General features: G+C 37.0%; 1 pseudogene; it reads right to left on the bottom strand.

Annotated features, from left to right (window-relative positions):
• Nucleotides 1–4,050: 4,050 nt before the first annotated feature.
• LOC126603031 (probable pectinesterase/pectinesterase inhibitor 7) lies at nt 4,051–7,206 on the bottom strand (annotated as a pseudogene).
• Between the last annotated feature and the right edge of the window lie 6,852 nt (nt 7,207–14,058).

Genomic DNA, 14,058 nt, shown 5'->3' with positions numbered 1-14,058 from the left:
GGTATATAACTAGATTGTATAAATCCTCTCTTACTTTGCATGTTAGATGCATGGCATATACATAAAACTTATATTTGTAGGTGTAACCTAGCATGGCATATACTCATATTTAGCACCTAGAAACTCATTAAGAATGAAGAGGATTATGAACATCACTTGAACCCTAGAATATGACATTTATCCTAGAACTTCATGAAATCAATTTACATGATTAGTTATGAACCTAACCACATGTTGCTAATGGATGAAAGAAGATATGACAGTCATCCTTATTATTCTCAGCAAAAAGCAAACATAAAGAAGGATGAGTGCCATATGTTGTCTTGAGGAGGCATGGCTGCCTCTTCACCAAAGTTCAAGTCAAAACGACGGTTGGATGGGCCAAACATTTTCAGAAATGATGAAGGAGAAATGAGGTCCAATAAATCTCTGAAGTACAAAAACAAGAGGAAAATTCCTACAAGCAATAACTCTCTGAATGTACTTCTTGCACACAATTGGTGCCCCTATAAAAGAAATGGCAGCAGGGCCGTTTGTTAAAAAATCGAAGAGGCACCACTCTCTGGATTTCGAGAAGCAGATTTTCCTGAGTAAAATATGTTGACAATCCCCACATGCAACATCAGCTCCTCAGGTACCACAGATAACTTTGCCAAAGATCTCTGACAAAGTTTAGACATATAAATTTTGAAAGTCCAGCTACCCTAACATTACCCACAAGGCAGACTGGCAAAAATGCCCAACCTTTACTCACATTAAGAAAACACTCCCAACATGATTACTTGCTCAAAAATCGAAGGGGCACCGTTCTCCGAATCTCGAGAGCCAGACTCCCACCATGATTACTTGCTCAAAAATCGAAGAGGCACCGCTCTCCAAATCTCGAGAGCCAGACTCCTACCAGGATTGCTTTCTCAAAAACCGAAGAGGCACTGCTCTCCGAATCTCGAAAGCCAAACTCCTAACAGGATTGCTTTCTCAAAAATCGAAGAGGCACCGTTATCCGAAACTCGAGAGCCAGATCCCCGATAGGATTGCATGTTCAAAAATCGAAGAGGTACCGCTCTTCGAACTTCAAGAGCCAGATTTCCTTAGATAAAGCTTATTTGCAATCTTCACATGCAACATCAGCTTTCCAGATACCAGATACCACTTTTTCAAAGTGCTCTGACAAAGTTAAAACACGTGAATCTTGCAGCTCCCACTACATTGCTATGATCGAGAAGGGTATAGGAACAACGTTACTACTTGCTGTTGGGACAATTCCTATATATGTTGACCTTCATCCTCCACACCCAGGCAGACCTGTAAATAAAACAAAATGCTCAACTTTTCTCCACATCCGAGAGGGCACTCTCAGCAGAGTCTCTCGAAATACTCAACTTCTTTTCCCCCCGATAATACCTCTGCAAACAAGCCACACCAGAGCAAGAGTATCGCATATCATCAGGGTTAAAAGCAAGAGTATCCCATATCATGCTTTTTCCCTGTCTTTTCCTTTGCCTTTGTTCTTACCTGCAAGACAAGGAGAAAAAGAGCAATCAGTCAGCACTTGGAATCAAGCTTCCAATCAGGAATTGACTGCCTGGAACTCCTTGCCTAATTACTTACTTGGCATTGCTCTCGAGTACTCATCTTCAACATCTTATGATTCCAGAAAAGATACCACATCTGCTTGAGGAATAAATAGGGCAAGTGAGAAGAATACAAGGAAGCATGTGGAGACAAGCGCAACAGAACACGTGTCGATTCATCTATTACTTTGTCAACAGCAAAAGTATCCCATATCATCAAGGTCGAACGCATTCTTGATTTGATGGACTTGTTTTGACCCTCATATTCTTGAGTCGGCCTTATACTCTGAAGGAAACTAGAAAACCCTCCAGCCCAGTTCAAGAATAAGCCTGTGGAAAGTTATTTCTTCAAAAGCAAAAGTATCACATATCATCTCTTCTCATTTTTCTTTTCTTTATCTTTCTTGCTGCCTGCAAGATAGGGAGAATGAAAACGATCAGCCAGAACTCGAAATCAAACTACTGATCTGAGACTGATTGCTTGAACTCAGATTGCTTACCTTGTCTGTCACCTCTTTCGGCAGATCTCCTCGCTCAGAGACTTGGGGGACTCCTACTATAGGGTTTGTATCGCGCTTGATCAAGCTCGAAACTACAAGTAAGCTTCAAGTGAAATTGATACATTTGTGCATCTCCATTGGTTAAAGAAACCACCCTTGGTTGGAGGAAAAGTACTTCTAGAGAAGATGCCATATCTACCTATAAGACAGATAAGGCAAGTGAAAACGATACCACACTTCGGTACTTAGAAGTTTCGTGATTACTCAGCGGCTTGGATATTGCAAGTCCCCAACCGAGGAGCTTCTCTCACTCGGAAACTTAGGGGAGCACTATTTGTACCATACTTGACCAATCCCGAAACTACCAAGCATCGGTCAACGTTATACCGTCAAGGACCCAGAATAGTTTCCTTCCAACCAGGAGGCCAATCACAGCGTGACACGTGTCAATATCAGAGGCCAATCACAACACGACACGTGTCAATGTCAGAACAAACCTAGAAACTCTCTTCTATAAAAGGAGATCATTCTCCCATAATAATTCCTAATTTTATTTGTACTAAATCATTCACTGGTATTCACAAAAGGAGAGCTTGAACCTATGTACTTGTGTAAGCCCTTCACAATTAATGAGAACTCTTCTACTCTGTGGACGTAACCAATCTGGGTGAACCACATACATCTTCTGTTTGCTTCCTTGTCTCTATCCATTTACATACTTATCCACACTAGTGACCGGAGCAATCTAGTGAAGCTCACAAACTTGACACTTTCTGTTGTACCAAAGTCCTCACTGATTTTGTACATCAACAACCTGAATCTGAACTAAAAATCTTAGGTTTTAATCTAAGAGTTGAAGATGGTCTAAAAATATGCACAAGTAGATGATAAATATAATATTACTCAATAATTAATAAGTGATGACAGTGGATAAACCGGAAATGAGTATGTACATTAATGACAAGTAAATTATTTAAATAAGAAAATGCTGATATGGACATAAATTAAAATATCCTGATTAAAATTTTAAAAGGTTAATCAAAACTTAAAAGGGAACTTTAACAAAAAAAATTCGGTACTGTTCACTTTAATGAAAAATTATATTTTTATATTAAAAAGTCAATTCTGATACTATTCACTTTATCATTTACTTTGTCCTTATCGTTAAAATTCAAAATTTTCAAATTACTTTCATTAATTTTCTTAACTTAAAAACTTATAAAAAAAATGCTAAGGAGACTCGCTACTCTCTACCCACGTATATATTTTCTCAATACTGCATCCCATCATTACCAAAATTAAAAATTAAAAGACATCCGTATTTGGAGTTTTGGGCCCACTTTTTTCTCTTGCATTCTTTCATCATCGATTCACCTCTCCATGCAAACACCTCCGGCAAATCGCTCTCAACCCCAACAAAACGAGCGACCCCGCCGCCACCACCTTCAAGAAACCAGAAGACACCACCTGCCACCACATCCAATAAACCAAAAGACACCACCGCGTCCATCTTCAATCAAAGGAGTGACATCCACCACCACCTTCAACCGCTTTTTGACGGAAACCCCCAACAAAAGAGGGCCACCACCCACCACCACTTTCAAATTCAACCGCTTTTTGATGGAAACCCCCAACAACCCCATCGCTCTATTCATCATCAAAATATGCTTCAATTTCAAAGTTTGTCATCTGAAAGAAGATGCTGATTATATAATCGAAATGACTATACCCCTCAAGTTCTTAGATAGATGAGAAGATTGGAAATTCCTGGAATTGCAAAATTATTAACTTTTATCCAAAGCAGTAGCAGTGAAAATAGGATTAAAGAGCGGAAATACATAAATGGCAATGACATTTCTAGCTAGAAGTATTTAATTAATTTTAATATAAATTAGATACCATACATATTACATTTTGAAATTATAGTAGAGAACCTAGCTTGCGCATAAAATGAAATAAACAGTTCAACAAGTTATTCAAATTAAACCACCCGTGTAAGGGACTCCATTGTTAGGCAACCAAATATCCCCCTCCAAGAAGTTGGAGATTGTAAAGTTAGCGGCATCTCTTGCATTGATAACATGGTAACCAGGCCATTGAACCCTAGTTGTATTGTTTGATCCTAGACCAGTATTATTGTCCTCAGCATAATACAATGTGCTGAGTGCAAAATCCCCACTCCAAGCAAGCCATCCAGCTGGATCAATTAAACTTCCCATCGAAGTTTGTATGTAAATTGTTCTCGAATACTTCTTCCATGGCCTCACTAGATAGGTCTTGACCTTATAGTTACTTGAAGCCAGTTCGGGTGTAGGTTCAATAGTACAATTGTGTATTGAAATCCCTGTTTTGAAATCCGGGTACATTCGACATTGAGCTGTGATGACATTGGATTGCCCTTTATTAGGCTGACGAGGGTATATATTGCAGTTTTGGAGAACAACGGTAGCATCGCCAAATATAAAATCTACTGTTCCGTAGATATCACATTCTCTGTAGAGTTGTTTGCGGGAATGTGTGTACAAGGTGTCCTGATAGCCTTCAAAGCCTGCACCTATAGAACACTGACATATCACCCCCGTTTCAGACTGCAACTGCTTGTTGGAATTTTTGGATCGCCGGACCCGTCCCACTCTAACGACACCGATACTATCCCCAACTTTACTACCTGTCCAATCCGTCAGGTGTGAGATTTTACCACAAAAGGCCTTGGTGTTAGTTAGAGTGGGGTAATACTATTTAAACCCCTTTGGTTTCACTACAAGAAAAGTGGCCTTTGGGCACAAAATTAGGGACACAAATGAGATGTTTGTGTTTGTTTAAACACCAATAAAGTGGAACAGTGCTCATTTCATAATGGCAGCATTGATGGTGGTGAAGTTCCCACTTCCATCTTGACTCACAACCACTTTGTCCTTGACTAAAACCTCTTTACCTCCCATTTGAAGAAGCAAGAGTTCCTTTCCGAATCTAATATGCCTCTTGGGTTGTTTTGGCACCCCATTTCTGTCCTTAGGCACCCAACCCTTAGTTAAAAATGCCAAAGTGACACTGTACAACTGTGTGTTGTTGGAAATTGGGATTGACAGATCACTAATGACACTCCCAACTGAAGAAGGAAGAGACTGAATGCCATCATAACAAGTTTGTTGGTTGGTCAAAATTGCATTAAGCAAAGTTTTGACATCTTCGGCATCAAAACTAGGAAGAATGGAACTAGTCTTGTTAACTGCTTCGAGGGAGGTTGACAAGAAATCAATGCTTGACAATGTAAGTAACCTGCAATCCAAGCTCTAGAGGATTCCAGAAAATCCAGAAAATCCAAATAATTCACGGTTGAAACTCGACTTAATTTTTATTCTTCACGAAACAATACTTGACTATTGAAAGATGAGTAGGAACTCATTCTCAAAAAATTTCAAAATTGTTTGTTGTCAATTTGTAGAAGTTAACCAACTACGTTTCAATTACAAATAAGGCATATTGTGATTTTTAGAAAATGTTATCTCTTTGACATTTTCCTATTCATATTGATAAACGTATATATGACAGCTGTTGTAGCCTCCATTCTCCCTCGCCAGTGTTTTTCTCATTTTTGGTTTATTGGGATTTTTAGGATTTTTTTTATTAATTGATTGATTTGGAAAGAATTGTTTGAAGAAAAAAAAATTCCAATTGGCAAATATAAGCAAAAGGAGTATGATCAATTCTTGATAACCTCTATTTTATGAACCTATCGCTGTAAATTAATATTCCTAATCCATAAATCAATAGTAGGCGTTTGCTTCTGAATTATGAAGACTGATGAGCGACAAGCACTCTTTGGACATTCACTACCAACTTTATATTCTCTAGAATAATAGTCAAATTCCTGATCATATTATATATAGATGCACATACCGTGACCTTATTACAAATTAATTCCTCAAACGTTTCCATTGTAGCAATGGCTTCTAAATTCTTTCATCTTGTAAAAGTTTCATCATTTCTCATAATCTTCCATTTCCTCAGCTTTCAATCTCTAGCAGATTTCACTCCAAACACTCCACTCCCACCAGAAACCATTTGCAAGTCCACCCCTCATCCTTCTTACTGCATATCTATCCTTCCTCACAACAATGCCAATGTCTACGACTTTGGCAGGTTCTCAGTCCAACAATCACTTTCACAATCCTATAAGTTTTTAAATTTGCTCGAAAATTATCTTCGAGGCGGCTCAATTTTACCACAGCCTGCAATCCAAGCTCTAGAGGATTGCAGGTTGCTTACATTGTCAAGCATTGATTTCTTGTCAACCTCCCTCGAAGCAGTTAACAAGACTAGTTCCTTCTTCAGTTGGGAGTGTCATTAGTGATCTGTCAATCCCAATTTCCATCAACACACAGTTGTACAGTGTCACTTTGGCATTTTTAACTAAGGGTTGGGTGCCTAAGGACAGAAATGGGGTGCCAAAACAACCCAAGAGGCATATTAGATTCGGAAAGGAACTCTTGCTTCTTCAAGTGGGAGGTAAAGAGGTTTTAGACAAGGACAAAGTGGTTGTGAGTCAAGATGGAAGTGGGAACTTCACCACCATCAATGCTGCCATTGCTGCTGCACCAAATGACTCTGTTGCTGGTTGAGGATACTTCGTGATATATGTCACTGCAGGTCTTTACCAAGAGTACGTGTCAATCATATCACAAAAGTACTTGTTGATGATTGGAGACGGTATCAACCAGACAATAATCACAGGAAATAAGAGTGCAGGAGATGGATCGACATCTTACGACTCTGCTATTTTAAGTGAGTTCAATTCAAAAAATTAACTGACTGTAACCTGCAATCCTCTAGAGCTTGGATTGCAGGCTGTGGTAAAATTGAGCCGCCTCGAAGATAATTTTTGAGCAAATTTAAAAACTTTCAGGATTGTGAAAGTGATTGTTGGACTGAGAACCTGCCAAAGTCGTAGACATTGGCATTGCTGTGAGGAAGGACAGATATGCAGTAAGAAGATGAGGGGTGGACTTGCAAATGGTTTCTGGTGGGAGAGGAGTGTTTGGAGTGACATCTGCTAGAGATTGAAAGCTGAGGAAATGGAAGATTATGAGAAATGATGAAACTTTTACAAGATGAAAGAATTTAGAAGCCATTGCTACAATGGAAACGTTTGAGGAATTAATTTGTAATAAGGTCACGGTATGTGCATCTATATATAATATGATCAGGAATTTGACTATTATTTTAGAGAATATAAAGTTGGTAGTGAATGTCCCCATTTTATCCAAAGAGTGCTTGTCGCTCGTCAGTCTTCACAATTCAGAAGCAAACGCGTACTATTGATTTATGGATTAGGGATATTAATTTACAGCGATCAATTCTTGAAAACCTCTATTTTATGAACCTATCATACTCCTTTTGCTTATATTTGCCAGTTAGAAATTTTTTTCTTCAAACAATTCTTTCCAAATCAATCAATTAATAAATAAAAAAATCCTAAAAATCCCAATAAACCAAAAATGAGAAAAACACTGGCGAGGGAGAATGGAGGCTACAACAGCTGTCATATATATGTTTATCAATATGAATAGGAAAATGTCAAAGAGATAACATTTTCTAAAAATCACAATATGCCTTATTTGTGATTGAAACGTAGTTGATTAAGAATAGTCTTTACATTTTTTTAGACCATATATTAGAAAACCCAGCCTAGTACTGTGTGCTTGTAACTAAACAGAACATAAAAATTAATTAGTTGTATGAGAAGAATTTAGCAGGGAATTATAGCCCTACAAGTCACACCCTGCTCATAGCAAATGAGGGTGTGAAAAATGACAATACTTGACTACTTAAAGATGAGTAAGAACTCATACTCAAAACTCTTAATGTTTTAATCACAAAGCTTTGTGTTTATGATCATAACCGCTCATATTATGAATCACACTGTAAAGATCATCTCTACAAAAAATAAATTAAAACTAAGGTCATTTAGTCAATCTATTGTAGCAAATACATAGACGGTTCGTAATGTTTTTACAAATACTGTTCATTTGTTTTTAAACAATTTGATGACTAAACGACCTTATTTTAATTGATTTTTTGCAGAGGCAATCTTTATAAGATAATTTATAATATGAATGGTTCTGATTATAAACATGAACTTTTATAAATTGACAACAAACAATTTTAAAAAATTTTGAGTATGAGTTCCTACTCATCTTTCAATAGTCAAGTATTGTTTGGTGAAGAATAAAAATTAAGTCGAGTTTCAACCGTGAATTATTTGGATTTTCGGGAACCGGTCCTACAGATAGTCATCACAGCCGTTAGACGAGTCGGCCGCATGGATGGGCTGCACTACACGAATGGTCAGCCGTTATGGCTGCTTATGTTTGATTATTTAATAGATTAATTGATTGGCATCTTTATATTCCCTTTCTCCCAATGGGGCAACACCAGAAGGAAAAGTTGTAAACACTATAGAGTAAAAAGACTCATACGTTCATGACAAAAATGGGAAAACTCAAAACTGCTAAGACATAAGCAACAACCCCATTTTTCCATTTTTTGTTATGAACATATGATTCTTTTGTTTGTTGGCGGTGTAGCTGATTGGAGAGAATGAGAGGAGATTGGAAATAGTTGGCAGTTTGAAGATGCGTTGCCAATCAATTAATTTCCCTATTCACAAGAAGAGTCGTGAAGTTTTTACCTCTAATTTTGATAGGGTTCTCATTTGGTAATTTAATAGGTTTATCATTTATGTCATACTATATTTATATGTGAATGCGCGTCGTAGACATGTAGAGCGAGCACTACCACTTTTGGTACTAGTAAATAGAACACGACATGCATGCATAGCTTATAGCTAGGCGTACAAACTTTACATGTAAAACTTTGTCACCTTTTTTTGTTGGTTGTGTTTCCCAAAACGAACGTCACATAGGAATCTCCAAATTGAATTTGATTCCATAAAAAACATAACGACTAATGTTATCCTCCAATAAAAGATCGGAAATTATAGCAGGAGGTTCCTCGAACCAAAAGATCAGGTAAGCTAAAGTTATGCCTATTTTACTGAACTATTATAAGGGAATAGAGAGGGGAAGGCGGCGGCAAGAAAGAGAGAGAGAGAGAAGAGAGAGATTTTAAATATTGTGAGATGTTGTATTCCACCATATTGTGCCTTTATTTATAGTAAGTTAATTCCTTACCATTACAACTCTAATAGAATAATACCTAACCCTAGAGAATATTCCAAGATATCCCGAATCAAAACACGGGAACTTCATTATGCAAGTGCACTATCAAATTGCCGACAGATTTGACTTGCATAAATTTTAGGGAATTTTAACGAAAAGCTTCCGGTACTATTCACTTTAACGAAAAACCACATTTTTACACTAAAAAGTCAATCATGGTACTATTCACTTTACCCTTTATTTTGTCCTTATCTTTAAAACTCAAAATTTTCAAGCCATTTTCATTAGTTTTCCTTAAATTTTACTCATAACTCATCTTTGAATATTGCAATGTCATACCTCCATTTCCGAATTCATATCAATGTCAGACATCCGTCTCCTTGTCCGTCAATTTTTGTTAACTACATGTGGCATGCGCAAGGCCCACTCCCTAGCCAAATTAGAACTCTACATGGCTTTATAAAACACTAACCTCTTTGCACGTGCATGCAAGAGACCTTTTTCTTATTATCACGGGTGCTACGCGTCCCTAAAGATCTTTTATTTATGTCCAAACCACATGTTTGGCAGACGTCTTATTTTTAAATTAAATGATCAACTTTTACTACACAAAGTATGAAACGATCCTGTTGCATTGTGAGAAGGTTTGAAAGTAGTTGTACACAAAACCAATCTCTACCAACATGTACATGCATCTAGACAAATTATTAACACAAAAGAATGGTTAAATACATACAACAAAATATGGAAGAGAAACAAAAGAGAATAGTAGTAAGACTATTTTAAGTCACTATGTATGTTGTAAGTCTTTGCTCAGTATCCTCTTTAAGTCACTATGTATGTTGTAAGTCTTTGCTCAGTATCCTCTTAGCTCTTGTAAACTCTGTTTCTGCAAAGTAATTTATTAATCAAACTTTCAGCAATACAACTAAAGTTGAAATTTAAAACAATTAAGTAATGGAATCATTAAACAAAACCTAACACTAATACTCAAAGTATCGTGATAACACCTAAAACAATGAAAAAACGTTTTAAATTGATTAAAATGGTTAGCACACCTTAAAAACAAATAAAAACTAACCATTTATTTATACTGCTGCTTCAAAACTAAAGTTCATGTCTTGGATAGCCTCATATAATTCATCATCTGTTTGTTTTATTTTTTATTTTTTGGAAATTTCAGTACCTAAATGCAATGAGATTATCAAAGTCTATAACTGTAGAAATTTAGAAAACAACATAATTAACATTCTACAATCAATTCAAAAACTGTAAGTTTCATCGAAAGTCTGGTATTAGAAAAAACAAAAATTAAATGTTAGGAAAAAAAAGTTCAAGTCAGTTCAAATGAAGGGATTTCTTCTAAGCATGGTTTACAAACAAATGCCATTAAACCATATGAACTGTATAACTTTAATCCAATATATAATGTGTCGTAAGGTATGCAACCAATATGTAATAAGTCTTATGTTGTAGTTCAGGAATTACTTGTGGAGTACACGAATATGTGGTACTGTGGTAGTTCAATTTTACATACTCCTATTTTCCCTACACTCTTAACTAACCCACCACCTACCAATAATATTTGGTTTTGATTGTCTCCACTGCCAACATGCCCTAGCGAATGGGCTAAACAATGCTCAATGGGTTCTTTGTTAGTGAAAATGCAATGAAAACACACCAATATACTTTAGTTGAAATAGTGCATACGTTGAAAATTGCACATACCATATCTGATCTTCTCCAAAGTCATGTAAACAAAAAATGCAATCCAAAAATTAAGAGGCCTTAACACCATAGATGCCTGAACACCGAAGACGCTTCACCTTTAATGCCCTGCATAAGGGGTAACCGAGGACCACTAATAGGTACAGTGAAACCAACAAATGACAGCATCATCAAACATATTTGGTCACATACCTTTACAATTAGTAATATATATATTAATTGCTTTCCGATGGACATAAGAGAAACGCTATGCATATACATAGTTAATCTATTACATCCTTTTGATTGGGTTGTATTTCTGGTTGAAATGGGATGGTGATAAAATTCCCAAAATGCAGTCCGGGTCATTCCCTTTCCGACTGGACTAACTCGGTAAAGGGTCAGTCTCATACAGAGCATGCCGCATAGCTACTCATTCTTCCTACAACACCAACCAGCAACCATAATGTCATCTCAATTATCACTAATAAACAAATTAAATATCCTCAGCTTTCTGTGCGCCCCTATTCCCTGAAGATTATGATAAAATTGAACCTAATGCATCCAATAGTAAAATTAAAACATGCATAAAAACAGAGAGAGAGAGAGAGAGAGAGAGAGAGAGAGAGAGCATTTCAATACCAATCGTTTGGAAAACTGAAGCAAGAAACGGAACATTTCATTCGAAGTGGTGCTGTAGTGCAGTTGGTTTGGCGAAGTAGTGGAGAAAAGAACGGTTTCTTTTTTTCGTTTTTCTTTTTTTTTTAATCAGGAGGAAAAACCGTTTCTTTCGCGAAGTGGTAGTGTAGTGCAGTTGAAGGTTCATCATGTCTCCATCTTTTTTTTTTTTTATATATAACTTTTCCAATTTACTTTTTAAGTTCTAGTTTTTGAAAATTTTTATGACCAAATTATCCCTGCTTATTTGTTTTCATTATTTTCGGCTAGCTTTTTAATTTTTTGGTTGAGGGATTTTTTAGTCCAATTATTTTTGGTGAAGTATTGAAACATCAAAATTGACTTCTAGCTTTTTAATATTAGAGACTATTTGTGGTGAAGTTTTGAGATACCAAAATTGACTTCTGGCTTTTTAATATTAGAGATTAGAGATATTAGATATGCGTTAATTTTTTTATTTTTTATTTTTAAAGCATAAATAAGCTATATTTTTAGTGTGGCAGTGAAAAAGATGATTGGGTTTCTACAGAAAAAAAAATGGTATTTTCTATTTTTATAAACATTTTTTTTCCACATTTTTTTCGGATGATAAAATATGATTTAGACCTCAATCAAGCAAGAAAATACAAACCGATAATAAAATATGATTTAAACCTCAATTTAATCTCATTAATTATTCGGCTTAATTGACAGTTGCAACTTTTGCAAAGAGGGAAAGAACATTCTGATTAGGGCGCCGCCCCCTCCCCAATTTTTTCAAGGAGCGTAACCGCATTGTGCGAATCCCTACTAATATCCTCCACTCGTTTGGACACTTCAGTCTTAAGGCGGCCTTCCGCTGCAAGCTCAAAGCCGTCTTTACAAGTCTCCACATTGGTACCCGCGGCGCCTGAGGTTCGCATTCAACATCTGTTCACGGAAGTACGGGCTGCCGGGGGTGCTGAGCTGGTTCAACGTCTTGAGCGCGTTGCGGAAAGATTGAATGGCATCGCCGAACAACTTGACACAGTCGTGAAGGGCGACAGCAGTGCGTGGGTCGGATTGGCGGGGGATGCTGGAGACGAAGTCGAGGTGCCCTTGGGCATGGGTTAGACCAACATCGATAGCGTCCTTGGTGAGCTGTACCTTTTCAGTGAATGGGGTTCCGACGGTGAGGATTGGGCGGGAGAGGAAAAAGAGGAAGATGAGGGAGAGGGGAAGCTGGGTCATTATCTGTTGTAGTTTTCATGATTGAGAGGGATGTTTGGTTCTACATGTACTGGAGGTGTGGTGGTGGTGGTGAGGGGGCTGTGGAGGGGGTGTTCTTAAAGTAGGGGAAAGAACTTCATTAGCGTTTTTTTTGTCAAGCATTATGGTTTTTTCCGTACACCGAATGTGGACTAGCCAATTAAAGGAGTTTCCACAGCTGATTTAGAATGATCACATTAGTGCATTACCCTTTATTTGATTCTAGTTTAGAACAATGTTCTGGCTTAGTTTGGTATGTATCTAGTATTAATTAATTAGAAAACTTCACTATAATTCTTAGAAGAAAATACGTTTAGATTAAAACCTTAACGAAGATTAAAAATTAAATTAAATTCCTTAACCACATGTCCATGTCAGCATGCATATTTCACCTCATATTTTATAAGGTTTTATTGTTCTTTTTTCCTATAATATCCCCTCCACATATGGTAATATATTTTATATTGATCATCTCATATTTTCTGCCTCATTCGAAATTCAAACAAACAATAATTCCTTAGCTGGATACATAAGAGCAAGTCCACCCCCAAGGACTTTGTGTCAGCACCCAGCCCATTTATCCACTCCAGTGAACAGTAACAGACTCTAATGAACAGGAATAGGCCAATGCATCTCCACCCCTAAAAAAATGCACTGGCACCCAGTGAAAAAATGCGCTGGCACAAACGATATCCACCCCTACAAAATGCGCTGGCACCCAGCCTAGCCCATTTAAAATATTTTTTAATTTTTTCTAAAAGAATAAAAAAATAAAATAGTTTTAATTTCGGATAGGATTTTTAACCAATCTTGTCACGCCATGTGTTATTATCTAAACGTACTATTTTGTAAATAGATTTCCACTAAGATTTTCAACCAATCCCGACGCGCCACGTGTCACTTCCGTTTTACAATAATTTAGCCAAGGTTTCGATAGGATTTTCAACCAATCACGTCATGCCACGTGTCATTATTCGAACGTACTATTTTGTGGATAGATTTTCGATAGGATTTTCAACCAATCACGTCATGCCACGTGTCATTATCCAAACGTACTATTTTGTGGATAGATTTCCGATAAGATTTTCGACCAATCCCGACACGCCACGTGTCACTTCCGGGTTACAATAATTTAGCCAAGATTTCAATAAGATTTTTAACCAATCACGTAGTGCCACGTGGCATTGTCCA

The sequence above is a fragment of the Malus sylvestris genome, chromosome 15 (assembly GCF_916048215.2).
Source record: "Malus sylvestris chromosome 15, drMalSylv7.2, whole genome shotgun sequence".
Taxonomy (NCBI): Eukaryota; Viridiplantae; Streptophyta; class Magnoliopsida; order Rosales; family Rosaceae; genus Malus; species Malus sylvestris.
The sequence above is the reverse complement of the archived record's forward strand: the minus strand, read 5'-3'. Positions and strand labels throughout refer to the sequence as shown.